This window comes from Osmia bicornis, chromosome 12 (assembly GCF_907164935.1).
Source record: "Osmia bicornis bicornis chromosome 12, iOsmBic2.1, whole genome shotgun sequence".
Classification (NCBI taxonomy): Eukaryota; Metazoa; Arthropoda; class Insecta; order Hymenoptera; family Megachilidae; genus Osmia; species Osmia bicornis.
This window is the reverse complement of record NC_060227.1, coordinates 5880809-5908131: the sequence shown is the minus strand read 5'-3', so window position 1 is coordinate 5908131 and position 27323 is coordinate 5880809. Positions and strand designations below refer to the sequence as shown.

Below are 27323 nucleotides of genomic sequence, written 5' to 3'. Positions count from 1 at the left end.
ACAGAACAGAACGTTGTTGTTCGTGAAACGCAATCAACGAATCGTTTCTCTTGCAAAGGATCGGCCCAATCAAAGCAATTTTATTTATGCGCGATTAATCAAACTACAGTGGCTCGTATTAATATTCAAACACCATGATATTTAAGTAATTATTGCTCACGATATATCCATTTATATGTGGAGGTCTCCATAATATTTTAGAGAATTAAAAAATTTAATTTTCTGAAAATCGAAGTCTATAGAAAATAGAATTTTGTTAATATAAATTATTCTTTTGAATTTTCATTTGTGATTAACCCGCGGAATAATGACACATATTCATTTAATTAGCAAGCAGTGGTATGTATTAATTATGTTCGGGTCTGTGATACGTCAGAGATAAAAAAATTAAGTCCTCGAACGCGATAGGATTGAACGAATTCAACCAATTATTTTCATGGATCATCGAGAAAACGAAACGCGTTAATTGTTGAATAACGACCTCTGCTTCTTCGAGAATTAATTTATTTTTCACGCTTCGAATCCCATTAATTCGTTAACCTTTCTCGTACTAATTGGGTCACAGATATATTTTATCGAAGGTAAAATATATTCAATGATAAAAAGGTAATGATCTTTCTTCTGAGGTCTTCTTCATCAAAAAATATTCGTAAGTTTTGAACGAATCAATTAAACATAATAAAGTTAATATTTTACAACTAATTAGGAGTTTACTTTTTATTTACTTTTGTTCACTTTGAAGAGTAAAATTTTTATTTTGCTCCAAATTTAAAGGGTTTCTCACAACATTTTCAGTGGTATGATAAACTAAGCATTTTCTTTTGTATCGAATAGTGGAGGTTTCACGGGAAGAGGAATAGTATAATGGATTCAAAAGAACAACTACAGCCAAGGAATACGAAAGAAGCCGAGTATAGTACAAAGCTTTCTTCAAAGCATTTTCCAAAACTGGGTCGTGCTTGTTACACGTTCGATTGATTTACAGCCATCCGCTTATTCAATGCTGTTTTTTCTTCTTTTAGTTGGTCGCTTTGTCGCTTTTTCCCTTATACAGTGAATAAGATATGTTATTTAAACGTATTCACGAAATATCTTGGAAACTATTCATCATCGAACAAAGCTGTAAACTACGAAGATTTTACAAATAATGTCATTTTCTCAGTCAGTCAAGTTTGTCGTCTGCGAATAACGTTCTTCTTCCCTCGTTCATTTTTCTCGTGACACACACTATCGCCTCGTCGCTCTTTTCTTATCTGTCCATAAAAAAAATTGGCTAGGAGTTGTACGTGCGTTCTGTCCGTTTCCGGTTTCCCGGATATCGTGCGGAAAAAGCTTGACGCTGTCGCGACGTCGAGTTTTTTCCTAGTACGACGTTTTTGGCACCGTACTACGTAGATTTCATCCCTTACCGATTAAGCTGACTTTCTTCCACGTCATTCAACTCCAACTGTCTTTTCGTTTTACCAATTAAATTTGATTTTAACCTGAAAGAAGATATCCAAGCATTGACGTTTAATTAATCCTCGGTCGGCGGACCATGGAGAGAGCCCCTATTCTTACGTTAGTGGAAACTAATGTCTAAAATTTATACCGGAAACCACGAGTCACGTCGAGTAACGTGACGAATAATTTCTGATACACGTTCAACATTCGCAAACTCTCATTTCCACGCACCGAAACGCTCCACGCGACTTTCATGAGCGGGGGTAGGGAAACCATTTGAAAAACGAGCGAACCCTATATTAATAGCGGCTACTTTAAAGTTATACGTGGAACGTGCTCGAAACTAAGTTCGAAACCAACCAACAGCGGTATACGTGCCGTTGGAACCGTCGATGTCGATGGATTTGTTACAAGGGAATTCGGTTTGCGCTGCTGGAAAGCTTTGTCGAAACTCCGCCGGAAGTCAGGCCGTCGGCGAACCGATTCAAACAAAATTCTAACAAAGCTTCTGTCCTAGTAATAAATAAAAATGTTGACTGTTTTGTCCATGTAACGATCACGGATTCTACCCGGGTCAATCCAATATACAAATCAAAATTGTTTTATTGCGAAACGAATATGCAAACGTACGTTGTTTCCAGGACATTAATTCCAGGAAATGAATCGCGATGTTTAGATTCACTTTACACATATCGATTTACTAGAAATTTATTGAACTATGTTAATAAAATGGTAAAATGTTTTTTAATACCTTTCCTGAATATTTTTCGAAAGTATTCGAACGAAGGCGTATTATGCATTAGCCGGAGGGGATGAAAGGCATATTGGGCGAGTGAAAAATGTCGAGAAGTGAAATTTTTCAGCGCAGCTAGGCCGATTTACGAAACTGCCGTACTTCCTGAAGGAAAACGATCGCGAAAAGCATGGATAACATTCTATCACGGTCGCGTAGTCGCGATAGTTCGGAAAGTGAACGAGACTTTGCTGGTACTTGAACGGGTAAGTGGCATTCCGCGCGTTTCTTCAGCAAACCTCTTCCAGTAATGCCGGAACGTTGTGAGATGCCTTTAAAGTTTCGACGTTGGCCACGATTTATTTATTCGGACCGGTGAAATCTGCCGGGATTGAAAACAGCCGATGCTTACACTTTTTCATTCGAAACTTTATTTTTTCGCCGGATCCTTTTTTCGAAACTGCCAATTCGTAAGCCCGAAGATTTATCATGTTTCTTACTCGTTGCCAGAACTTCGGTGAAACGACAATAAAAAAGAAAAAGAAGAAATTTTTCTATTAATTCCGGGTGATAAGGAAAAATTTCAAAGTTTTACAAATTCTCAAAATTATTTGTCTAATTTGTGCTAATGCGAACGTAAGTTACTCGTTTAATTAACTTGTCCGTTTAAAATGTCTTTCTAACTGGTAAGGATCGAAGAAAGCGTTCATAAGCTAGATCAGACGAAAACAGGTAATTATCTCTTTCTCTTGTCTGAATTTAATAAGCAAAGGCTAGGAAAACTACTGTTTAATAATCTCGACAATGCCTTTCAAGTTTCTTAATTAATAAGACGAACTTTCTTACTTCCTTTTCGCACAAATAATGTAGTTCTGAACTGCAACGAACATCCTTCGAAACCCCCTGCTTAATTTAATTTCCTCTAATGTTAACTTCTTCTCGCTTTATATTAAACGATCTGAAAGGAGGAAAATTCTTTGGAAACGAATGTCTTAAACAGGTATTTCTGTATTATTTAAAAGTTCTTACACATTTGCACTGTGAAAAAGTTTTTAATAAGACGACCGTGGATTTTCAGAAGTAAAGATACCTTTTCTTCTTTCTTTCTATTTTTCCGATCAATTGTAATTTTCACTCGGAATAGTACATCGAAGTGCGAACCAAGTTTAGAGGATTAATTAATTAGGAAACATAGCACGTTTCGGAAAGCAGTGAATTTCGCTCGATGCAACTGCCAAGCGATAATTACACGGGTCCTTTCCGCTTCTTTCGGATCGATTTATCATCGTTTGGGGATGCAACGGTGTTCCGACGTTGAACTTTCTTTTTACGAGTTGCGGTGAAATCGTTAATGTAGGAAACTGTGCCCGAATTACTCTTTTTCTCGGCAACTTCTTTCGTGGTTATCTCTTCTTGTTAAATTGCTCTGTACTCGGTAAAGCTGGACTATAAATTTTTCTGATAACACTGAGACATGTTCTGCGGGGACAAAGAGAATAATTAATTTCAACTTTTACTTGCAATTATAACCCCTATAACATAAGTTATTCGGGCTTAGACTCTGTGCTATTTTACGTGACGATTAAGAAAGAAATCAAATATTTATCGACGAAGAGAAACAAATTTTAATATTATTGAAATTATACTTGTTATTTAAACATTTTTTATTAAAAACAAACAGATATGCTTTTGTACTGGGTATGTAATTAGTAATTATCATTAGCTTTTAAATTAATTCTCGGATGACGGACCCTGGAGAGACACCCAAGATTAGTGTAACATGGTTTTTCAAGGATTAAATTCAAATGATCAATACTTGTGATTTATTTTTGCAATTTTTATATTCTTCATTCTAATATACTTAAAAATTAATGAATGTGTACGTCTAGATGGGAAGAAGAGATAGAGACACGGAAGTGGTGCAAATAAATTTTCAAGGGGAGACGCATTCGAATTTGAATTTCCACGGTGCTGGAACTTGAACGAAAATTATTCGTGTCTTGGGAAGTAAACTTACTAACTTCTCGTTTGCGTTCGAACAAGTTTCTTATCCCCGGTTCTTGGTCGCAGACGGTTCCTTACAAGCGCGAAAGAATACGATTGTTCGGGATTACAAAGTTGTCTGCCTTTCCGTTTTATGTTGCGTGTTTAATTCTACCTAGATCTAACCGTATTGCATCCAAATACGAATCTTCCTTACGCAAGTGTATGAATTTTCAAGATTCTCCATGACGATGAATAGGTATACCTTTCGATATCAAGATGGAATCGGTTATCGTTTATTGCATGCTAAATTCCAAATGACCACCTTTTCACAATTCTATCTGGATGATAACCGAACTCCGCGTACTGAAAGACCACATTTTCTGTTCTTATCACGCATTCCGGCTGGCTGCAAGCGGTTTCCATCGAATCGAGAACTGAACAGAGGATTGTGAACGCTTTCTTTTGTGTTGGTAGGTTTATCAATCGGTCGTGGCAGAGGAAAAGAAAACTATAGAAACATAAAAGACTGTTTGACTTTTTTTCCAATAAATATGACAAAAGATTATCAATCGACGCAGAGCTGATCTGTATTGAAAATTGTAATTTATAAAATTTTGTTATTTATTTGAAAAGAAATCACGCGCGTTTCACACGCCATTAGAAGATTCGCTATACCACTTTCTTCGCCGTCTTAGCAACGTTACGTTCGTCGTTAATCTTCCGTGGAAACTCTTGGGGATTCATTAGGTATAGTCTGGATCCAGCAGTCACTGGAGGCAGTCCAGAAATCCGCCTATGTACACGTTTTTCCACGTCTTTCCGCTCGCGAGACGGAACTTCCTTATTTCTCACGGTCGATGCTGCTTGTCTAGCTTTTTCCGGCTTCCTTAGCCGAACACGACTGCAGTCGAAAAAGTGGTAAAACCGTGGAATAATCGAATTCTCCGCACCATTTCTCTTACTTCTTTATGTTATGGCGCTTTCCTTAGGATCTATAATAGTGAACTTTTAATTCGATATTAACACCCCCACCTTCCCCTCCGATTAACATAATAAAAGATTTCAATTTATTTTAGATTTGCTGAATTTGTGACTTACAGCGTTATTCTAGGTTTTAATCCGAAAAATAAATTTGACAAGGAAAATTGTAATCACTTGAACATAGGATATACGATAAAAATTTCATTGAACTACTTGGAAGCTTATCTTCACGGACGATTCTTAATTCCAACGAAAAAGAAAGTTTTAGAGGGTCGTAAGGTATGTTCGAAAGAAAGGAGGAAGGAAAGAAAGCGGGTGACTCAAACAGAAGTAAAAGCAGATAAACGATGTTGTCTAAGGGACTAATCAGGTCAGACGAAGATTGTTCTTTCCTCGTTTCTCATTCTTGTAAACGCCTTGTTCTTCGTTTGCGGCATTAATTACGCTGTTACCTCGGCTCCTTTTTAACCCTTCCACTCTTTTCTCCGTACAAGGACAATGGAAAGTCGGTTGAATATAAAGGATATTAATGAATTATATCGGCTTCCATTCTTATTTCTTCAAACATTTTTCTTTCTTTCTCCTATTGTTTCACTAACTAGCAATATTGAATTTAATTAAAGATGCGATTTAATTAATCTTGTCGTGAAATTTTTCGAATTGAAAATTTTCAACATGAATCCCAATGATAAAGTAATATATCAACGAGGGCATTGTACAAAATTTATCAATTAACACCGACGATGTTCATTTCGATAGAGTTTGCGATCAATCTGGGGTAAAAACGATGTTATTTCTCGCTCTCTAGTTTTCTACAATGCTGATGAAATTCGTTTGACAGTTTCTGTATTCTGAATGCAGACTATCGACTGTTATAATATCCCTAAAAAATTCATTGGTAGCTGTGAAATGGTAGCAGAGTAGCAGAAGTGTCATTGGAATTAATATGAACGAGACAGTCGGTAGGCAGAGTTCATTTATCGTCTGTAAAAGCTCTCTATTCGTCATTGTCCTGTATACGGTCAGGATGATAAATATATCGACGAATTGTTGAGAGGACCCTTGCGATTCCCTTTTACAACGGGACGCACCAGTTTATTAACTGTGCGACATTTGTTTTTCTAACACGTTCACTACAACTTGCTGCTATGAATTCGTTTCAACTAGATATTTCCAAACTAAGAAAAGAAAATTTGCAATATTATTGAAAATGAAAAAGATGAAAAAGAAAAAGATCCAGAAGAAGAGTGGAAAATAATTTTGGAATGATTCAAAAAAGATTTCAATGCTAGTTAACTACACATATGAGGTTTTGAAACAGCCTCTTTGAGGGCGTATGCATGTATGTGTAAAAGAGGAAAAAATTTCTCTCTCAGGTAACTAACGAATATACACTCAACGTAATTAAATTACAAAACCACTTAACTCGTACCTGAGCTTGAGATTAATCCGAGATTACTTCGCAACCGAGAAACAGTATTATTCTATTACCGTGCTATTGTTTCCTTTATCTCGTACACGGTCATTTTGGTTTCACGATGTACAATAATTGAACAACGTCGTCTCCTTTGCGACACCCTTTTAACGTGTTTTTCCCTTCAGAACAATCTCAACTGTTTTACCCTATCAAGCGTGACAAGGATACAGAAAAAAAGAAGAAAGTAAAAGACATTAAATTTTTTCGTAACTGTTCCAATTTCTTTTACATATTTTGTGAGCTTTAAATTATTTATATTAATTCGAGAAAAGTCTATTATTTATATTTAGGCTTTCAATTTTCCAACTTAATTATTAGGGTCAAATTGGCGCAATGATAAAAATGATAAAAATTTTAAAATTTTTGTCTTTCGGGTTCCGTAGCAAACTTTATCAAACATTCACGTATACCAGACGAAACTCGGTTTCTGATGATCCACCCTAACTCCTGCACCCCTCCCAGTTGCGTCTCCTTAATTCTGCAGGGGCGTTGCAGCAGAAAGTTCTGCTGGCACAGCCAGACCCGTTTCTTAGGCGTTTATTTTTCGATCCTTTAGCCAACCTCTCCGCCCTCTCTTCGGCTTCCCTTTCTTTAGCCGTTCGCTTAAATCCGTAATAACGATGCAGCCCGTTTGAAGTGCTTACCTTAACCTACTCCGAAACGGAAGTCCCGTTTCTTAGAGGAATATGTGGCTCGCGAGCTTCCAGTCGAAGTTCGTCGTTACCAAGTTCCTGAAACAGACATTTAGAAAGTCTTACCCGGCTATTACTCGACATGACGAACGTTTGCGGTCCGAACTATTTTCCTTCTTCCCGTTTCAAAACGTCTTCTTTCTTTATTAGCACGCTTCTAACCTTAGCCCTTTGAGAGACTCTTTCAGGAAGTTTTCTGCTCGCTGAATCCTCCTTTACCTCGTGGAGCCGCGTTGCTTACACATGCATTGCTTTCAAGGTTTAGGGGTTTATTTTTGAGCGCGAGGAAATCGTGCTAGGATCGAGGGATTAGGAATTTGCTTTTCAGATGGAAGATTTTAATCTTGAGAATGAATTAATTGAAAAAAGGAATAATATTTCTCGGTACTTCGGTAGCTGCGATGTCGAGAATTGATTTTTTATTTAAAATACTGTTTTATTCGGAACTTAAAATCGGTCAAATGAATGCTAATTTTATCAGAGACTATTTCTGAAAAGCTCGTTGAAAATCCAATTCCAATGATGTCTTCGCTCCAAGTAATACCTTTCCCTGGACCGACAAAATGTTAACGCCTGAACGAGTACCTGGAACTTTCTCTCTCTCTCTTGCTTTCTACTGCTAAGAGACTTAGCAGCGTTGAACGGTAGCACTGGACAGAGGCGAATTCCGTGGCTGATTAAGGGAATTAGGTGTTCCGTTCCAGTACGGTCCTGTGGACTACGTTTAACTGGAACTCCTACCGCGTCACTATTCATCGTCAGCCAGCCTGGCTCTCCAACTATTCCCGAAGCGACAGGTGCCAGTCGTTGGATAAGCCTCCCCGTTTCACCAACCGTCGACGAATGGACCATAATTCTCGCGAGGCTGATCTCCGTTAGAGAGGAATATCCATGGATCCTTATGGGTTCCTCCACCGCGAGCCATTCCACCAGAGTTTATCAGAGGCATAGCAGAACTTTAACGACGACTACGTGTCGATGCCAAGTTACCTTCGTCAAAGGAACGACCCTCTTTACGAACCCCAACTCCCTCTAGAAAAGTGGAACCATCCTGGTTTCACTGCCTCCTCCTCGATGCAGATGAGAGAGAAAGAGTCCTCGATGCTTGATCGTTATACGTTTTATCGTGCTAGATCGAACGAGAAAGGTTTTATTGGACGATCCAAGAGAAATGCGGTGATCTGAGATCGGATTAAAGTACCAGGATAAGGCTGATGGAACAGATTTTTGGAAATTTCACAAGATTTCTTTATACACTTAGTGCTTCTATAAAGTTGGATATTTTTAAAAAAGTACTCCATACAGTAAAATTTAAGGGTAGATTATTACAAGTAGGTATTCTTTTTGGTTTTGAAATATTTCAAGTTCTTCTATCGGTGATTCTAAAGATGATCGCAAATTCGCATCAAATACTGCAAGCATTTAAGGAAATGAAATGATATAAAATTAAATACCTAAGAATACAAAAATGGTCGAGAAAGGAGGAATTTTAAATTTAAATTCTTAAACAAATACGTTCAGTTTCATGAATAATTGTTCAAGTTCGCTCAGTAGAGCCCGAACAACGTGCGAACCATCAGCAAACACAAATCTCTGCAACAACCCACGAGAACCATTAAAGTAACCATCATAGCTCTCCACGGATGTTGCAGTCGCTCGGAATGGATTCGCGTTGTGCCATCCCGATCTCTCCGAGCGTCCGCAAAACTAGCCTTACAATTAGTCGCGACAAAAGCAGCAGCTTTATGTATCGCGAGTCGAATCCAGAGAGCATCCAGGATTCCTGGATTTCCGTGTAATTGCGTTTGCGTTATCCCAACGGATTCGTGTAACTGGAACACCATTATCCCTGCTGAACTAGCTCGAACCCTTCTCCAGCTTGACTATAGTTGTTGCTCCAACGATACGTCCATCTCCAGTCAGCAATTTGATAATGTTGATTGGAGTTTGAGTCGTATCATGCAACTTGTTTCAATGATCCTCCAACGACCTCAGATGAAGCTCAGATGAATATTTTTAGTGTAAGTAAATATGGAGGGTAATAGAACTCAGCAGAAAATTAACGAGAGAAAAGTTATTAAGATTCTTCTGTATTAATAATTAGAGCTTCGTAATTAATGATCAAACCAATCACCCTGTCTCTACTAAAACATGGTGTTCAATGTTATACTATCATAGGTATTGACATAGATGCTGTTCGAACCCTATCGATGATCTTCGCAAGATTACACGAGGTTTACATACTTGGTGTCATTAACGTGTCCGTAACTAAGCATTGGCATGGATTAGACAAGTATTATCATCATTGACCTTCTGGTCGTGGTGTATTTTCGATGGTTCGCGAAATAACTTCTCTATATTCGATTCAATTTTCACGTATTGACGATCTTCCCGTGACCGATGACGTGGAAACTCGTCGTGACAAATTATCGGTTGATTGACTCTCGACGGAAAGACCGATTGAAGTGTCATCGACGATACCGTTGTTACTATTTCACGATCAATTTACCGTCGTTCGAGGCACGTTTTATTGTTACCAATATGCCTCTCGCTTGAATGAAAGTTCGATCAGGAAGAACGATATTGAGATATGGGTTATTTTTATTGATTGATTTTTAAGCTACCCCACAATCTCGCCCAGTTTAATGTTCAAAACTTTATATAATTTATAAATATTTCATACAAAAATATAAATTGAACGCAGTTTGATACGCGAGAAACGTGAAAAGGGTTCGTTTAAGCTACATCGGTGAAGGTCTGCGAAAGGAAAAGGATTACAGAGCAGTGGAATGATGCCACAAAGAAATTACATTTCTCCAAGAAATGTCGCTGAAAGCTGTAACACGATTTCAATCGCGACTACGAATCAGATCCTGAATAAAAAGCTGCCTACTGCGATCGAGATTGGGCTGATATTCTTTTTTCTCCAGGGTACTTCTTTAGTTTATTAAGGACCTTATAACAGTGATATTCAATTTCACCTTGCAGTTCAATTTGTCGTATTGAAAGCCCCTCTTCGTTTCGTTACATCGCGAGATCCTGTTTCGTCGATTTCCTGGGATATAACTGAATAAAGGTCTTAAATAAGATTTTTCATCAAGAATCTTAAACGTGAATAATTTTTGACAAATTTCGTTTCGTAATATTATTTCAAATGGAGCATTAGTTTTATAATGAATGACTTATCAATTAGCCAAAGAGTTAAAGATTTATTATCCGAAACGAGGAATCGTTAATGGGATGTAACAGAGATGGGATGTTCACGTTTCACGCAACGACCGCGAGCTTTCTTTCCCTGAATCATGGAGCGAAGAATTTAATCGAGCTTTGACTAGCCGAGGCTCTCGGTAATGGGATGGGGCGAGATGGTCGGATAGATCGAAAACTCGTCGGAAAGAGGAGGATGGAGACAAGGGATTGCTATGCAAGAGGAGGAACGAGATGGCCGTAGGCGAGTAATGCCCCGAGTCGAAAGAAAACGCAAGAAGAACGAAGCAGAAGATGAACGGATATCGCGTCGACGATCTTATTAGAGAGCCTTCAGCGCGGTCTGCCAAACGAGTTATTTAAGTTGGATGAGAAAGAGAGGTGGAGGAAAAGGAGGATGATAAAGGTGGAAGTTGATAGAAGGAGAAGCGGAATTAGAGCTGGCCAAAGACGAAGAGGAGCGTGATAAAGAAGCCGGCCTTCTCTTTATCAGCGGCGTCGTTTTAAAGGATATATTAATTAAGAGGCTGTATGATTTAATAACGTCGCAATTACCGAAGTGGCTTGCGAGAACGTATACCGGAGCCGGAGGATTCATCTAGGCAATCTTCATGCAAATTGCTATCCCTCCGGATCTACCAGCACCCCGGGAACAACCGGTCTAACTCCTGCCCTCCCGGCGATTCTTAAGTACTTGGACCTTTCCCATTTTGACATCGTTCGTCGTTTCGTCGAAACGAAATATTTAAGGTGATGAAACACACACCGAGTAGAAAGCGACCTTGTGTCCAAGGGAAACTTGTCGAATCAACTTCCCACTCGAGGAACAATGATTCAGGACTTTTCGAGAGATCAAGGAGCGAAGCGACAAGGGTTGTGCAAGTGAAGCAGAGCACAGATCAAACAGAACCTTTGGACCGGGTGCAGCGAACCTATACCGGGGGCCACAGAGTGAAGTAAATCACCCAGGTCTTAAACGAATTGCGGTCGAGGATGTACCGGATGAGGTTAGCCGAGAAAAGACAAACCGTCGTCGTTTCGACCGGCAAACTGTAGAGATCCATGGATTAACCTGACCCAGACTATCCCCACCGTTCGTAAGGTTGCCTCTTCCGCAAGAGACTGTGCTTTCTTATCCGTCCTACTAATATTGGCGCAGCACAAACTGTTTGGTCCAGAAGGGTAAGAGTAGGTGGCTAGTGTCTGCTACATCCTGTTTCTCCCGCAGGACTTGCACCGTGTACGCGGGAATCCCGCAACCGCTTTTCTCTTCTCGTTCCGCCCCGCCTCACCCTCGCGACGTCGTCGAACTAGTAACTTGCTCGCACTAGCAACCCTTCTTCCATCCCAGACGCCCTTAAGTTCCGCAAAGTGAAATTTACAGCGCAACCCCAATGGCTTGTTCCGCGCGTTCACCTCGTCGGGGACCGTTAGAATCTTGCTTAATATTCAGCCGGTTCCCATGAGTCACCCTCGAATCTCCCGCCGAAACGTGACCACCCCCGCGAACGGAATCTTGCCACCATAAAGAGAGAATGTTGCTTTGGGATTTTTAGACAAATTTTTCGGATCAATTTTCTTTAAAAGGGTTGCTGATGGCTTTTAAATTGAACGATACGGGTAGTTCTCGATTCCTTTATTTATTTACTGAATATACGAATTTACTCGTTTGGAATACCTATAATTTAATATTAGGTCAAATATTTGAAAAATATTGCTAATATTAATATTTTAGTGTAATATTTAACAAGAACGCAAGAGGCATTAAATTATTATAGCGTAGCCTCTTCAGGGGTCGACGAGTAAAAATCTGAAAAGTCATTTCTATGCTATTCTTCTTTTGATAAAAGCTAAACAGACCGGTGACTAAAGTGCATTGCTACCTATAAAAGCAGAAATGTTGAAAAAATATGAAACAATAGAGATATTGTCTAAGAGAAATGTTTTTTTCATTTCTTTGTTTTAACAGAAGATTATAAAAGGGTTCGTAGCTCTTTGCAGGAAGTTGGAGAATTCATGGCGGAGGGTATAAATAAAACTGTTGTAACGGCACGATTTCCTCGGGGATTCGGCAGAAGTATTTGCTGGTGTCGGGATAATAGACGACGATATAACGAAAGTAGTTTTATTAAGACGTCGAAGTGGTACGATTCGATTTATAGAGCAATTCAAACTCCTTTCGCTGCGGTTTGTTCGATGGCAATTGATTTAAGGAGATTTTTAATGGCTCCGGCAACGAACAACCGTAGGGAATTTATGTGCGGTTCTATATTGAAATTATGATTGAACTTTATAAGTTTGTATGATTGATACGAATTTTCAATTTCCTTTTCCTTTTGTATGTTCTTCGATCACACCCCTATTACTAAAACAATTTATTAGTGTATATTAAAGAATATAAAAATCCATAGAAGAAATTACCTCAGTTGGTTAATTAATGAAATTTTCCAAAGAATCTTCACCGGAGAACCGATGAAAGATCAAAATTCCATGGTTTCGTAAGGGGGTTCTAAGCACGAATAATCCCGAAATAATTAACAGCGCGGAATTCGATGAGGGGGCTTTGATCGAACGAGCTTACGTGCGTAGAGTATGCACCAGGTAGTACAAGGTCGATAAAAAAGAAAAAAAAGAAGAAAAAGACTGATAAAGGCGCATAAAGGGAGAGAAGCTTCAGCCTGGTTCAATCTCCTCGTATGGAAACTGATATTCTATAAAGCGTCCTGCTGCAGTACACTTTTTTCCAACCCTTTGGAATATGCATCTGTAACGTACGATGACAAAGAAAGAGGATTACCTTCGACGAGAAAGAGGATAAAACGAAACGAATAACGATAGCCTAGCATCGCGTTTTTCTTATTCTACCCTGTTAACTTTGCCTTCCATTTTCGTCGCGTTACCTGGACAACGCGGTTCTGTATTATTTCCATCTACCCTGGTCTGTTTTATTCGTTCTTAACCCTTCTGCAAATTGAGGTAGCTGGATTCTCTTTACAAGCGTGTTTCAATGTTTTCTGCAACCCTTCTCGTTTCGTTTTTATTTTCTCTTGCTTCTATGCTTTGGATGGTTTTTAGTTTCTTCGTGCGAACACGTGTTCTTCTTTATGAGAGAAGAAAAAGGAAAATACGTTTTGAAGTTTCTTTATGGAGAGTAATTAAGGATTGGAGGGTTGAAATTAAACAATTAAAAATTCAGTTTTTTGCTGTTTGTAATTATTAGTATATTTGAGAATGATTAAGATACATTTCTCTGCGTGATATTTGAATTGGACGTTTTAAACGAAATTCCAGTGGTTGTTGCTTTCGGTTGCAGCTGCACACGCGTGCATACTTGTGCATCGTTGGTGACATTATATTCGGTATCGAGTAAATACATGCCCTCGTGGCACGCCTTGTTCGATGTACACCGTTGGGAGTTATTACTAGTTGGGCTCGTACAAACGAGTATTAGTACAGAATGCGTGTAGTTACTTGTACGTGTGTTTCACATACGAAAGGGAATATTCGCAATGTACTGGTTGCATCTGCCGGTGCAACCCTTGAGACGAGCCCCCACGTGCTGAATCGCATTGTGTCAGGAGTATGCTAAATTCGAACACACGCGAACTGAATTTCATCTTGAATATGTTGCAACATTGATCGATACTACTAACAAATGTGTTAGAGTAAGTTTTATTGTATCTTAATCTCTTTGAAAATTTTGCAAACTCTTGGCAGTTGAATTTTTCATTTCTTCCGAAATCATAGTTTATCAAATTGCAAGCGTGAAGTGGCTTTTAAAAAATTCAAGATAAATTTCATACTTTTCGAGATTGTACATTGTTTTTATCTTTTATCCTCCAGAAAACAGTATCATCCACTTACGTTATTGTGATTCCACTTTTATGATTCAAAGGGGCATAATAAAAGAGGTCGAAACGAGTAGAGTGGTTCGTTCATTTTGTAAATAAAAATTTGATTTCTGGGAGAATCGTTGAAGCGAAATTCTTTTCTTCAAACTTTCTTCCAAGTTGAACTTATAATACAGAGGGAGGTAAATTAATACGACTTCAGTTTATTAACTTTACCAAACTTCCGTTGATTTTCTTCAGTCTGTCCTTCTATTTAATAGAATAATTTGTATATTTTGTTTTTGAAAAATTATAAAATAAACCGGTATGAATCACTGTTGAACAGAAGCGTGCATAAACTTTCAACTGCAGTACAAACAACAAACATTAATTACGTAGCATCATTTTAATGAACCAACTGGTAGTTATTTAAAAATATTACAAATGTAAAAATTTCATGATAAAATGTTTCATCTTTCGTTAAATTTTATTTATTACATTGTACACTGTTATAGTCAAAAATCCAAATAGCCCATATTACTCTCATACTTCATATTAATTTTCTTTTTATTCCATTTTGTATAATCAATTAATTAACCATTCAGAAGAAACTCGAAACTTCGAAGAACTTTTTCGTGCGCTTCAAGATCGAAAGTTTCTTATGGCAGAGTTAACGAGGGGGTGTAATTGAAAAGGGCAATATAAGAAATTATTCGAGGGCGAGACGAGGTCGCGAAGTCAGTAACAAATTAAGGATTTTTCTGACTTGTTAGCTAGGAAATATCGCGAATCAACGTGAAAACCGGTACAAGTGGCATCCGGGGTCTTTACGAAACTTGCCAACCCTCGTCAGTTTTCCCCTATTTCACTCGATCTTTCTACCGCAACGATCATCCCTTACCTTCTATTCGCGGGATTTCCTACCCCGCACGTCCTGGTAAATGCGGATTTACTCGATTCGCAACCTCGATCCTGCCACCCAGATGGATGGAAGCGGCTAACAGGTCCTATGATAAACGATCCTTTCTCTGATCTTAAAAATTCCTTCGCGAATTTTCGCTGTAAAATTCTTTTTAGAATTTTCTCCTGCTTTTCTAATTTTCCAAACAATTTCTTTTTTCCAAATAATACTTCACCCGCTACTGTAATCAAGCTAAAGAATATTCACCTCTCGAGTCTCCTCAAGGGTTAATGAACAGAGTCGGATGAAGTAATCGTCGTCCCTAAATTACGAGAAAAAGGGTTTGCGAAGTGTCTCGGGTGACGAAAGGGTAGCCGTACATCAGTATTCATCCTTCAGCACGTACTCGTTGGGGTAGATTGACCTCCTGAGAAAAATCACAGTCCTTCTTCGTGACTATATTCGAATAGGTTTCCGTTCTATCATGTTCGAGACGGCTCTCGTCGAAGGTCACGATCCATCGTGACACCCTTAGCAATTCAGTTTTCTTAGGGGTAGACGTGACGTCTAGAACGGCTCGAACGAGGCACAACTACTTCGTGGAGAAGGTGGAAAGCAGCGAAACGAAAAGCGTTGGATAGGCCCTTGGCGAGTATCGTTCGTGATGCTTGCGCTGGAATCGGTCACGAAACCATCGTGGAATTTACCGCTTACTCGACCGTTTTATTATAAATCCTCCACCGGTCAACCATACCCGACCCCTTTCCTTCGTCAGCCGTTTTTCACCCTCTTCTATTATTCTTTGCTTCCGACAGCTTCTTTAACCCTTTGAATGCCATACCTCCGTGTATTGTACGTTTAAGGTGTTAAGATGTTCTATGGTTTATGGAAAAATAAAAGTTTTTCAAGATCGTCGAATGAATAGTTGAAACATCTTGAGTATTAGTTCTCGTGGAATTAATGTTCCTTCGAAGAGGGTGGAACAGCAGGTCTTTTTGCTCCTAGACTATTCTAGAAATCGGATGAAATCTTGGCCTCGTTACTAATCGGTGCCGTGAAAGTCGGTAATGGATTCAAGGATCGTGGCAAGACACGGCACTGGTATGAATATTAAGTCTGAGATTTTGGGAAGATGTAGCCACCTCCTCTGGAGGGTTGAACGATACCGAGAGTTGAATAATCTCGCGGTTGGTTTGGTTGCACGGAGAAATTTGTTTTAGGATTTGAGGATTTGAAAGTTTCCCTCTGTGTGGAGGCTTCTGTGTGGAGTTAGATAGATAGATACAATAAATAAAATTTGTAATTATTTTCTGGATAAGAAAATAGGAAAATTTCAAAAAATCTGATCGATGAAAGTAAAGATCTATATATTTATCTTCGGGTAGAAGGTAACAAATCATTCAAGAGTATTACAGTCCAATTAACGATTATCTGAATAATAACGTTTTGATAAACGGCGACAAGGGAGAGCCAAATACGCGCTGGAAAGTGCATTATACCAGCACCAATTTATGCTCAACTATGGCCGATTGATAAAGCGCTCGAAGCAAATCGTAAATCAGCATTAAAATTCTGCTGTATCAGTGGTTTGAAATCGAGCGATTTTCGGGTAAAAAATTGCGCGATAGGATCGTCTGATTTTTTTTTTTAATTGAAATCCAACTTCGTACAACATGGATTTATTAATAAGAAACTAATATTATGTTATACATTGAAATTAAATTATCAATCTCATACTTTGTAATTACCTCTGAAAATGATATTCGAAAATTGATGCTTAATTCAGCACGGTTATCGTTACTATTAATCCAAGTATCCAGTCAACAAGGCTCTTGTTAGTTAGGACCGGGGTTACTGAACATTGTGATAGGGTGAGATTTAAAAAATTAACGAGTTGGCTGGCAACGTAGCCTCGTAAAGCGTAGGTCCGCGTGCCAAATTAATCTTCCGTGACTAATTCCACGAGGAAGAAGACAAGCTAGGATTTCGACTTTCGCATTTGCGTCACGTCACCTTTCGTACATGACGAAGCATTTAAATGAGAACACCCAATTATAAGTATCTCTCCTCTCCACGCCTAACTGCAAAGTTACCAATGCCCTAGAACAAGAAAACCTTTTTTTTTCTACCAATATGAAATGATGTGATTTAATGATATAAAAATACCTTTTCAATTTTAAAAAAAAGAAACTGGATTTATTACGTTGATGTAGATACATTTTCATATTCAAATTTTATCCCCACACAGAACATATTTCAAACATCGCTTTATTAAAATTCTCCTAACTATTTTGCATTTGGAATTGGATTTTGAACAGGCTTTACGAGTTTATAATACGCCATATGTCGCGTTGCAGGTGTTTTATTCGCGCATTTAAAAGCCACGGAATATCTTTAAATACGGGAATATTAAAAAGATGACATAGTTCATAAAATATAGATTAGAATTTTAGGTAAAAATTTTTTAATTTGATCATTAAATTCAGTAGCTATCTTGAATGTTACTTATGACGGTAAAGTAATTAAAATAGAATTCAAACAATTGTAATATATTTGCAATGGTATGTTCGGGTTAGCGAATAGGGTGCCGGTCGATGTTTTAAGACTCGCCATTTCAGGACGTTTGCCAAAAGGAACTTCGTTCAGCTTGGTCGCATGCTCGTTTTGCTCGTTTACCAGAAGCTCTCGGCCAGAGACACTCTTGGCATTCGAGATTCCGTTCCAACCCTCCTCTTCCGTCCGAGTATCGTTAGCATCGTCGCATCGACGGCACGTTTGTCTCACACCCTCTTAGGCTTACTTTCCCAAAGCGCCGGCTGTCGCCTGGAAAACACAAACCCCCCTAGACCATCGCCAAGATACGACTATCCGCTTCCTGTCGACCGCCACCCCGCCCTCTGTCGTCACCTTTCGTCTCGAGTTTGGTTGAAAGTTGCCGGCATCCGGCCACCGAGGAACTCGACAAACTGCTTGCAAATCCGTATCGTCGCATTCAAGGGAAACGTTCCGTCTTTAATCCTTTTGCTTTGCGGTCTTCGATAGAAACTATTTTCCAAATGGTAGATTTCGAGTGTTAGAAATGTTCAGATTTGGAAAAAAAGTTTCGAAGAGTTCCAAGGGAAAATGACGAGGTGCAAAATTGAAGTTCCGTTCGTCGCGAGACGTCGAGGAGATTTGTAAAGCAGCCTGTCCGAATCGGCCGAATTATTCCTCGAACGGCGGGATAATTAAGGAAGTTTCACTAGGGACAATCAGTCTTGGCTGCTCCTGCGGATATCCAGAAAGAGGGATGAGAGAACAAACTGATCCGTGGCGATCCACGATCAACGCTAACATTCAACGTCCCGTTCGATGCGTCTTCCGGTCTACGGAGGGTGGAACTGGGGAGGATATGTCCGGGTTAGAAACTTGTTGAGATCTATCTGGAACAATAGCGCCTTGCTCCTTGCTCGTGTAGCTTGCAATTTCGTCTTGTAACCCAATCGCATGAATGAGATGATGGGAAACGGAAGGTTTGAGAAACGTGGAAAATTGAAATAGGTGTAATATAATAACGTGAAAATTAAGGTAATTTTAATGACCGCTACTTTATTAATTTATTGAAATATTCTGAAAGAAATGTTTACAGAAAATAATGATTTTATTATAAATTTAAAAGGATGCCACCGACACTGTGGTTCGGATAATCTGTTGCATAAATTAAATAAAACTGTAATTCCATTTGCAGAAATATGCCGCAGATTTTGCTAAACGCGCGATTCACAAATCTTTCCTGCTCGCATGCCTGTTGACTTAATTCGCGCTTGAATTAAATCAACGCTGTCGCGAAGCTTCGTAAAGTTCGCTTTAATATTCCATATTTATCCCATATCGCTCTTCGCTATTTCCATCCACGACCTCGTTTAATTGCCGTACGATTTATCCACGCAATTTCGACAAAGACCTTTCTCTGGGAAATTAGATATTGTCGCAACGTGTCAGTCTATTTTTCTGCCTCCTTTTTTCTCCAACTGCAACTCAAATGCAAATCCTATTCACCGCAATTCGTTTTTATTTTTTTTTATATCGCGATGCGCGCAGGCGAACGTTAAAAATTGTTTACAAATTCGTGAGTATTGTTCTCCGCTGAAGCGGAGTGAATTCTATGCTCGTGACGTGCATTTTTTCGCCTACACCATTTATTGAATATTTTCTTGAATTTCCTTTTTTTTTGTTCCTGCATTGTAACGTTGATTGTAATCGTACGTTGAAAACAATGCGCCTTCTGCGAATATAGGTGAACGTCAATTTAAATTTCGATTAATGGTTTATTTTAAAATTTATCCATATTGAATGTTTTATTTCAAAATTGGAATTTTTCAACAACATTTAGTCCATATTAAAAACATTGACAATAAATCAGTAAAGGGTGCATCGTTTTGCAGAGAGAAACAGGCATTTTGCATTTTAACAGTGGAATCTTTTTCATATTCCTCCACCTTTTACCCACGTCCGTCATTCGTTCTTCTTTTTCATTTCTTCTTTCAAATATCATAAAACTTCACGCTTCGTGGCTCCTGTTGCTCGTTCCATGCCCTTTCACCTTCCGCTTTTCTATTTTTCTTCCTTCCCTTCCTTTTTTAGCCTACTGTTATTTCCGTGTTAGGTGCTTTTTCACGGACACAAACGAACCTTCGCCAGGTGTTCGACAGGTATTGCTTTTTCGTTGCAAACAATGGTCTTCATAGAACCACGTTCCCAGAAACATTGCGAATGTTACGAGAACGTGTTTTACATGAATTTTTATGTCGTATTTCAAGTCTAAGTTAAAAAAAAAAAAAAAATTCAAATCTTCATTTTCCTAAATTAAAATAACTCTGTCCATTATCGAACGAGTTAAATTATGATATTTATTAAAACGTCAATTGCAATGGAAATTTATAACCGATTCCACTCGATCGTATCGATTACCATAGCTGTCACAGTATTTCATTCACCATCGCGGTCTCGTCAGTTCTCATGTTCTTGTAATGCGAATCGAGTTTAATGCTTCCTCTCATTTCCCCTTGGTGCTCCTTCGGCTTGAACCTCCTTTGTACCAACAACACGACCGAGTTATTGGCCGGGGTTTTTATTGCACGAGTTATTGCGTGTATGAAAGGCAGGCTTGAAGACAACAAATTTTCTTTCGTATTTTTCCAGTCGGGCTGGCAGGAAATGGGAGCTTTTGAAAAATAACTGGAGGCATTGCGGTACGCCGTGAATCCCGTGACTCAACTATTCCATTGTCCCTGAAAGCTAGCTACGGACCAAGGAGGCTCAGGTATTTTTCAAGATTTTCTCTACCAATTTTTCCGCTAAATTTTTTAATCCCTTCTCAAAAATTGGTTACAATAGAAGCCGATAGATACGGGTTTTCTTTAGAACATCAAATTTTTAACAAACTTCGCGTAAAAAAAAATAAATAAAAAAAGGCAGAAGTCCGTTTCGAAATTGACCGCCTTAACGATCGAACGGCCGAATGAAGGAAGCGGCAGCGATCAAAAGGTTCGAATTTATTCCACTCTGCGAAGCGTGTCATCCACGCTTCGCTCTACTTTCGCCGCGGCCGAATCTCACTTTGTTTCGACGGACAATAAACGGTCACATGACCTGTGATCAATCTACCGAGGGAACCGTCTAATAAAATTTCATTCGTCGCCTTTCTGTGCCGATACTTTCTCCGCTCCAGATACGAATCGAGAAAATTTCTGCTCGAGTTTCCCAATTTTCACTGATTGAAATTCTTTTTTCGAACCAAAGTTAGATTATTTATACTTCCTCTCTGATGCACCCGACTGGGTTCGAACGTGTTCATTTACAAAGAAAATTATCAAAATTTTCCTTCTCTTTTCTTCATACTAATTATTTTAATTATACTAAATTTGAGGTGTTTATGAAACTACTTAAAGTCCTATCTTATTTGCAAACAGAATATCTAGAGATACCGTGTACACGTTTTGACCCCGAAATTTGGTGCAGAAATAGGATCGAAATTCCATTGACCATCGGGCCGGATACCGAGATGGTAACAGCACGTGCAGAACGTATCGGCGCATATCTTGGACAGGTTCTATTTGTATTCATGGCCGATATGTTTCTTTTCCTTCTATTCGCGTTCAATAGACTCCAGGTCGGGAAAATAGGTGCGCGTGAAACTCAACCGACATTTCGAGGCATTGTAGCCGAACGAGCAGGACGCAAACTGAATACCGTTCTAATGCCTACTCGAAAGCTTGATACTGGTATTTACATGGATCCTGGGAGAGCCTGGAGTCGATTCGATAGACATTCATGGCCGTGGCAATCGAACGTGTAACTATTCACGGGAACTGGCAACCGTTCGGTATTATCTTGACTGCTTCGACCCTAACCGAACGATCCGAATATTCGATGCCAAAAAGGGACAAAACCACGCCGAAACTCTATTTTTTTTCTCAGCCTTGCTATAGAATTTTAAATGCGGAATTTAAGCACGTTTGCATATTAAATGACAAATTTAGAAAGATCGAAGTCTCGTACCATTATGGTTCAATTGAAAACATTTCCACTCGCTGTTTAGAATTTTATTGAATTTTCTTGAATTTTTATTCAATTGCAATTTACGGTAACTCGAAGAGAAGCTATTCGAATGTCGGCCGAAGAGAGTGAAATTAGTAAGATTCTCAGTGAAAAGAAAACAAAGGGAAAATTTGAAAATGATAACACCCATGCCTATTCTGGCAAACAAAGACGGACAACTAGACGCGTGAATTTTATCGCGGCGGAAACCATTCTTCGCGGGTCTCGTAAAAAGTCAGTACGCGGATGCGCGAACAAAAAGAGCACCGGGGAGAATCCAGTTTCCGCTCTCGTGTGCAGGACATAAAACATTTCCTTCTACTTTTTCCCTTTATTGCGAGCCGTTCTTCGAGATGCGATACTCGTCAACTGGTTCACGGGGGACTACCATGAAAATTATGATAATAAACTAGATAAACCTTTGAACTGCAATGATACGCGAGTTGCAATTTATAAATTAAACTAAATTATCAAAGGCGAGGCTGGGAATTGGTTAAAGAACATATTTAACGAAAGAACATAAGTTTCCGTTCATTGAACAGCTAATTTCGTTAAATTGGCCGAGTTTTGACATCGTTGGCACCTCTGAAAAAATATAAACGACACGCGTGGCGAAACAGTTTATGGAGTTTCAGCCGCGATAAACGTAATAGCTGCGCGTAGTTCGGCTGGATGTTCGCAAGCAAAAACGTCGAGCAACTAATTAGCAAGTTCGTCCTCCGGATAACCGCGTTCGGCTAACGAGGAGGTACGAAAACTACGTAGTGATGTGGTTTCGATCACTAGTTGTGGTTTACGCTCTGCGTGATCCATCGAACTCGTTCGATGATTTAGACTTTGTTCGTGGCAGTATGGCACTGGATGCCTTCGTAATTAAAAACTTTTGATTTTGAATATTTCAATTTACAAATACATCCTTTGGTATTAAGAAATAACAGAGCTTTTATCAATTCATCTAATTTTATCTGATCGATAATACGAAAATTGTGAAAGAAAATTTCTGAAAATTTCTCGTTTCAGTGTTTGCTCTCTATTTTCCTGAAAAGAAATTTTTTACGTTGGGTCACCATTTGTAACACGACCGAGAAAGATTTCAGATTCCAGTGCTCAGATAAGTAGTGCACGGAATACTCTTGAAAAGCAGCGAATTTCGAAGACACACGGTCTGCCACGTGTAACGAAAAACTCGAGGTATATTTTTGAATACGAGCACCTGGGTATCTAGGTTTCATCCGAAGTACACGCATTTCTTTCGGGGTAGGGGCGGGAAAACAGAACAGAGAAAAACTGACGCGATGCATGCAGGCGAAAGGGAAAACCACGAGAGAGACGAGGGAAGTTTTACTGTCTAGATGGTACTTCCTTTTGCAAACGTAATCCACGTTCGTGGAGTATATAAATTTCATCGCCGGTAAAAATTCTTCGTCCCTTCTGGAAGCTTTTTCCTTCCTTACGTACCACGAACGTGACGGAAAAAGAATTAAACTTTACGACACTCTTGGACATGTTTAAACTCTCCTTAAACGTCACTGAAGCTGCTACAATTATAGGCTCTAATAACATTCTTCGTTTGATGGACGAGTAGATTTATGTCTTCGTATAAAATATCATTCCATTTTATGAAGTTGTTTCTTTAAAAATGGTCACATAAATGTGATCGTGAAAAATACGAATGAATTGAACCAAGGTAGGGGACGAAGGTACATAGCTCAAAAGATTATTTGGAGGCACTAATGCCAGGATTTGTTGGCTACCACCACTTCGAGGAAGAAAGCTGTGTAACAACCATAATAAAATGGCCAACTGACCGCTATGAGAGGGTCGTCCGACAGGATTTCCGGATGTGCTTACGGTTAATCTAGAAAATGGCCTCTCGCCACTTGTGCAACGTTGTGAACACTTCGATCTTCTTCTGAGCTTACTTTACACCTCTTTGAAAAATACCAACGATTTTTCTTGAAATTTATTCTCCACAATAGAACTCTTTCGTTTCTCTCATTCTCGAATTGCACTTTCGACGAATCGAACCCGTTGAAATATTTAAATTGATTGTTTGTATTTACGGTAGGATTAACGCGTTAAACATTAGCCACAACAATGTGTTTCTTCGACGTACGTAAGGTAACACAAACAAAACTTCACGAATGAATTATGTTAATTACACGACTGCTTGTCTAAACTAAATTACGTATTCCAAGTTTCCGTAAATTCGTTAATTAAAGGGCAACCGTAAGCACAAACACGTAGACTACAACGTGTACCCTTGGGTGGAACTGCAACGGTAAATCTTAAGTTAGATAAGTGAAACTTGTGTGCGTTAATAAAACAAGTCTTTAGCTGAATCATCTACGATGTCGCTATAAAATATATTTATTTGAAGGAATTTTCAATTTCTATCTATTACAGAAATCTATATTTTTCGTTAGAAGCATTGCAACTTATTTAAAATGGAAACTTTTCAAATATAAATAGATTACGAATAGTCAAATATTCTTCTATTTTCTAAAATAAAAATTGACAGGATAACAGATAAGGATTTCGATCGTCTCCGCGGAGGTACATTCTCCTGTTGCTGTTCGTGTCGTGAGAAAATATTTGAATACCTTCGACTTATCGTCGACTTTTAGTTGGCCGATATTTTCAAAGGGGGTAGAAAGAGGGAAAAATCGTGGGAGGGAAGATGGACAGCAGGCAGATTTACGAGGACCGATTTGTCCCCGGAAAAGTTGCTCGTCTCTTGGCACCAACCCTTGCTCGCGTTCACCCTGGACGCCCCTAATGGACGCTTTTTGAAATAACGAGCAAACAAAAGCGGCGCGATGCATTCGCTTTTATGACCACCATCTGTCGTCCCCGGGCGACGACAATTTTTATTGAAAATCTCTCGCCTTACCGAAGAATTTCACACCGTTATACGGTTAATAAAAATCGACCAATATTTTAATCCTCATTTAGGTGATAATCAAATGATGTAATTATTAATTTTAATTAATGGTTTATTTATTATTTGAAAATTGATCATTTTAAAACACTCTTAAACGTAATTCTCTTAATTTCTTTGTTTCATAAAAATATTGTTAATGAGGAAAGGAATAATTGCAGATTGTAATTGCTAATTAGTTAGAAACCTTATTTAACTGATAAAATTCCTTATCTGAACGTGACGCTTGACAATCTGGCCAACGTAATATGTTGGTAAACGGGGGTTAGGTTAACCAGGAAATTGCCTCTCGACCTGCAGACAGGTGTTTCCTGCCAGTCAGTAATGTCTCTGATGATTTCTAATCGTGTCGCCGACATTTCCGATTAAGTTTACGTACTCCCGACTAACCGATATCGATTTTATAGCCAATATTATGTTGCATAATCGTATTACCCTTTATGTGATTTTTTTATCGTGATAAAGATAACAATTATCCGTCACAGAGCACATAAATAAACTTAGAAATGGAAATTTCATGAATTTGTGAAATTCCCATTTGTTAGAGGAGATTAATTTATCCAGCATGTCGTCAGACATGTTCGCCAACAGTTGTTAAAGGAAGTTGGTCTTAAATTACATATCGTGATAAAGTGAGATAACGCGAAAAGCATGGTGAATTTCACGCAAGGCAGACGTCGAGTGTGTAAATATAGGTACATATTCAGAAAGTAAGTAAATTCATTTCATTTTGTGAAAATGCTTCCTGAATATTATCAATTAAATTTAATTTATTAGTAACATTTAATTATATTTTAATTTTTGCCTTTATTCCCTTTTCTGCAAAATTTAATTTTGAATTCTAAAAAAAGTGCAATTGCACTTTGCAATGCACCGGTTATAATTATGCAGTGTAATATTTCACTCTACAAATTTGATCTAATTTCACTTGGAACTCTTCCCAATTAATTGCAGATGTAGTATATAGAAAAATAAAAATTCAGAAAAGAAAATAAATTAATTTCTCGTCTGAAACTTAAGAAACGAATTGTCGTAGAATTTCAATTTCAATTTGTGAAGTGATGTACAATTAGCGATGCATAGAGGTAGTTTTAAAGCGATATTCAAATGAAGCACGCTCCATTTATGTGACAAATGTCTATTACTCGCCTATTCGTAGGCGTTGGGACGTTGCTAATCGAGCGATCAAGCGTACTCGAGCGTGCATCGTTCACACCGATACGCGTCGAATTAAACCATCCCCGAGATCAAATTCTTTCGAGAACAAGATCCGGCGAGAAGCAAATGCTAGAGGTCTAATTGAAACGCTTCAGACAGGTGAAAGCGTTCCAATTTACGTCCGTACCTTAATTACCTGCATCTACAAATAGAAACCTGTGAAATTTTAATCGAGAGGAAAATATCTTCCCGTTAAATTATTCGCCTTCGTTTACCATCCACCTTCGCCCGGCACGTTTTTTTGGGGGGGAAAAATTTTAATCACCTAAACTCTGCTTCCCATTTTTAATTAAATTTAAATTCATCTTCTTGAATTCTTAATACGACCAGTTAAAAGTTACTGAGAAATTTTACTATTTTCTAATATTAAAATAAATGAAAGAAAAAAATATTTCAGGAAGAATGTGTGAATTTTTAATCAACTGCTAGGAATATAATTGAAACTTCGTATGAATTATGATAGTTTCGGTTTGATTGTAACTTTAGTGTTACATCAAAGAGCAACCGCATTAATAACTATTACCCCTCGAGTTTGGTGGTCAGGATAAGCTAAGGATAAGAGAGCTGCTTCGATGGCGACTCTTCGGCTTATACCAGATCACCATACCTCAAGTAGTTTCCGTAAGTCAGTCACAGCCAGTGGCCTTTGTAAAGCTAAGTAACCATAACTCAGGTTACCGGCTATATCACTCGGTAATATCCTGGTAATAAATTAAATCAGTGAAGATAATTCAGATGGTCCCGCTTCAGGGCTCGTAGGTTAGGTTATCAGACGATATCACAATAGGGGTTGGTTTATAGATGTGGTCTACCATGACTTTCTCCTCATGGTTTGCACAACAGTGCATTCTACAAAGGACCTGTTTAACAATGGATTATCGAAAATAGGTATTCGAAATAGCTTTTATCATTTAATATTGAGAAAATATTCTATTTATTATCAAAATAATTTTATTCATCGAATCAACAAAGTAAATGAAATTTATATTAATGAATAGCTTCTCATTACTCAACATACTTTATATTATTTCTTCTGATAAAGTATTATGCACATCCAATTAATAATTGGGAGAATATTTATGCAGCTCACTGTACATACCTATGGAATAATACCACCTCCTGGTATGGTATACGGCACATAAACTGATATATGCATACACGAAGGTGAGGATATGCATAGTGTACGTACACTTCCCTAACAATGCGTACACAATAGACACGTGCGTGTCTACAGATCCGTAAATCTTATGCGTACATTTACGAAGGCAATAGCAGCCGAATAGACAGGGTTGTAGGCTGTAAACGTTTTAGATGATTCCATCGTAAATTATCTAG

General features: G+C 38.5%; 1 protein-coding gene across 5 annotated transcripts in view; it reads left to right on the top strand.

Annotated features, from left to right (window-relative positions):
- LOC114871724 (TWiK family of potassium channels protein 9-like) overlaps positions 1 to 27323 on the top strand; it is a 176960-nt gene that overhangs the window by 73174 nt on the left and 76463 nt on the right. For 3 of the 5 annotated variants that reach the window (XM_046288106.1, XM_029177960.2, XM_046288104.1), the window contains one exon: positions 20432 to 20552. The exons of the other annotated variants lie outside the window; for them this stretch is intronic. The gene's annotated coding sequence lies outside the window, so the exon portion shown is untranslated. The remainder of the gene's footprint in view (positions 1 to 20431; positions 20553 to 27323) is intronic. 5 annotated transcript variants of the gene reach the window in all.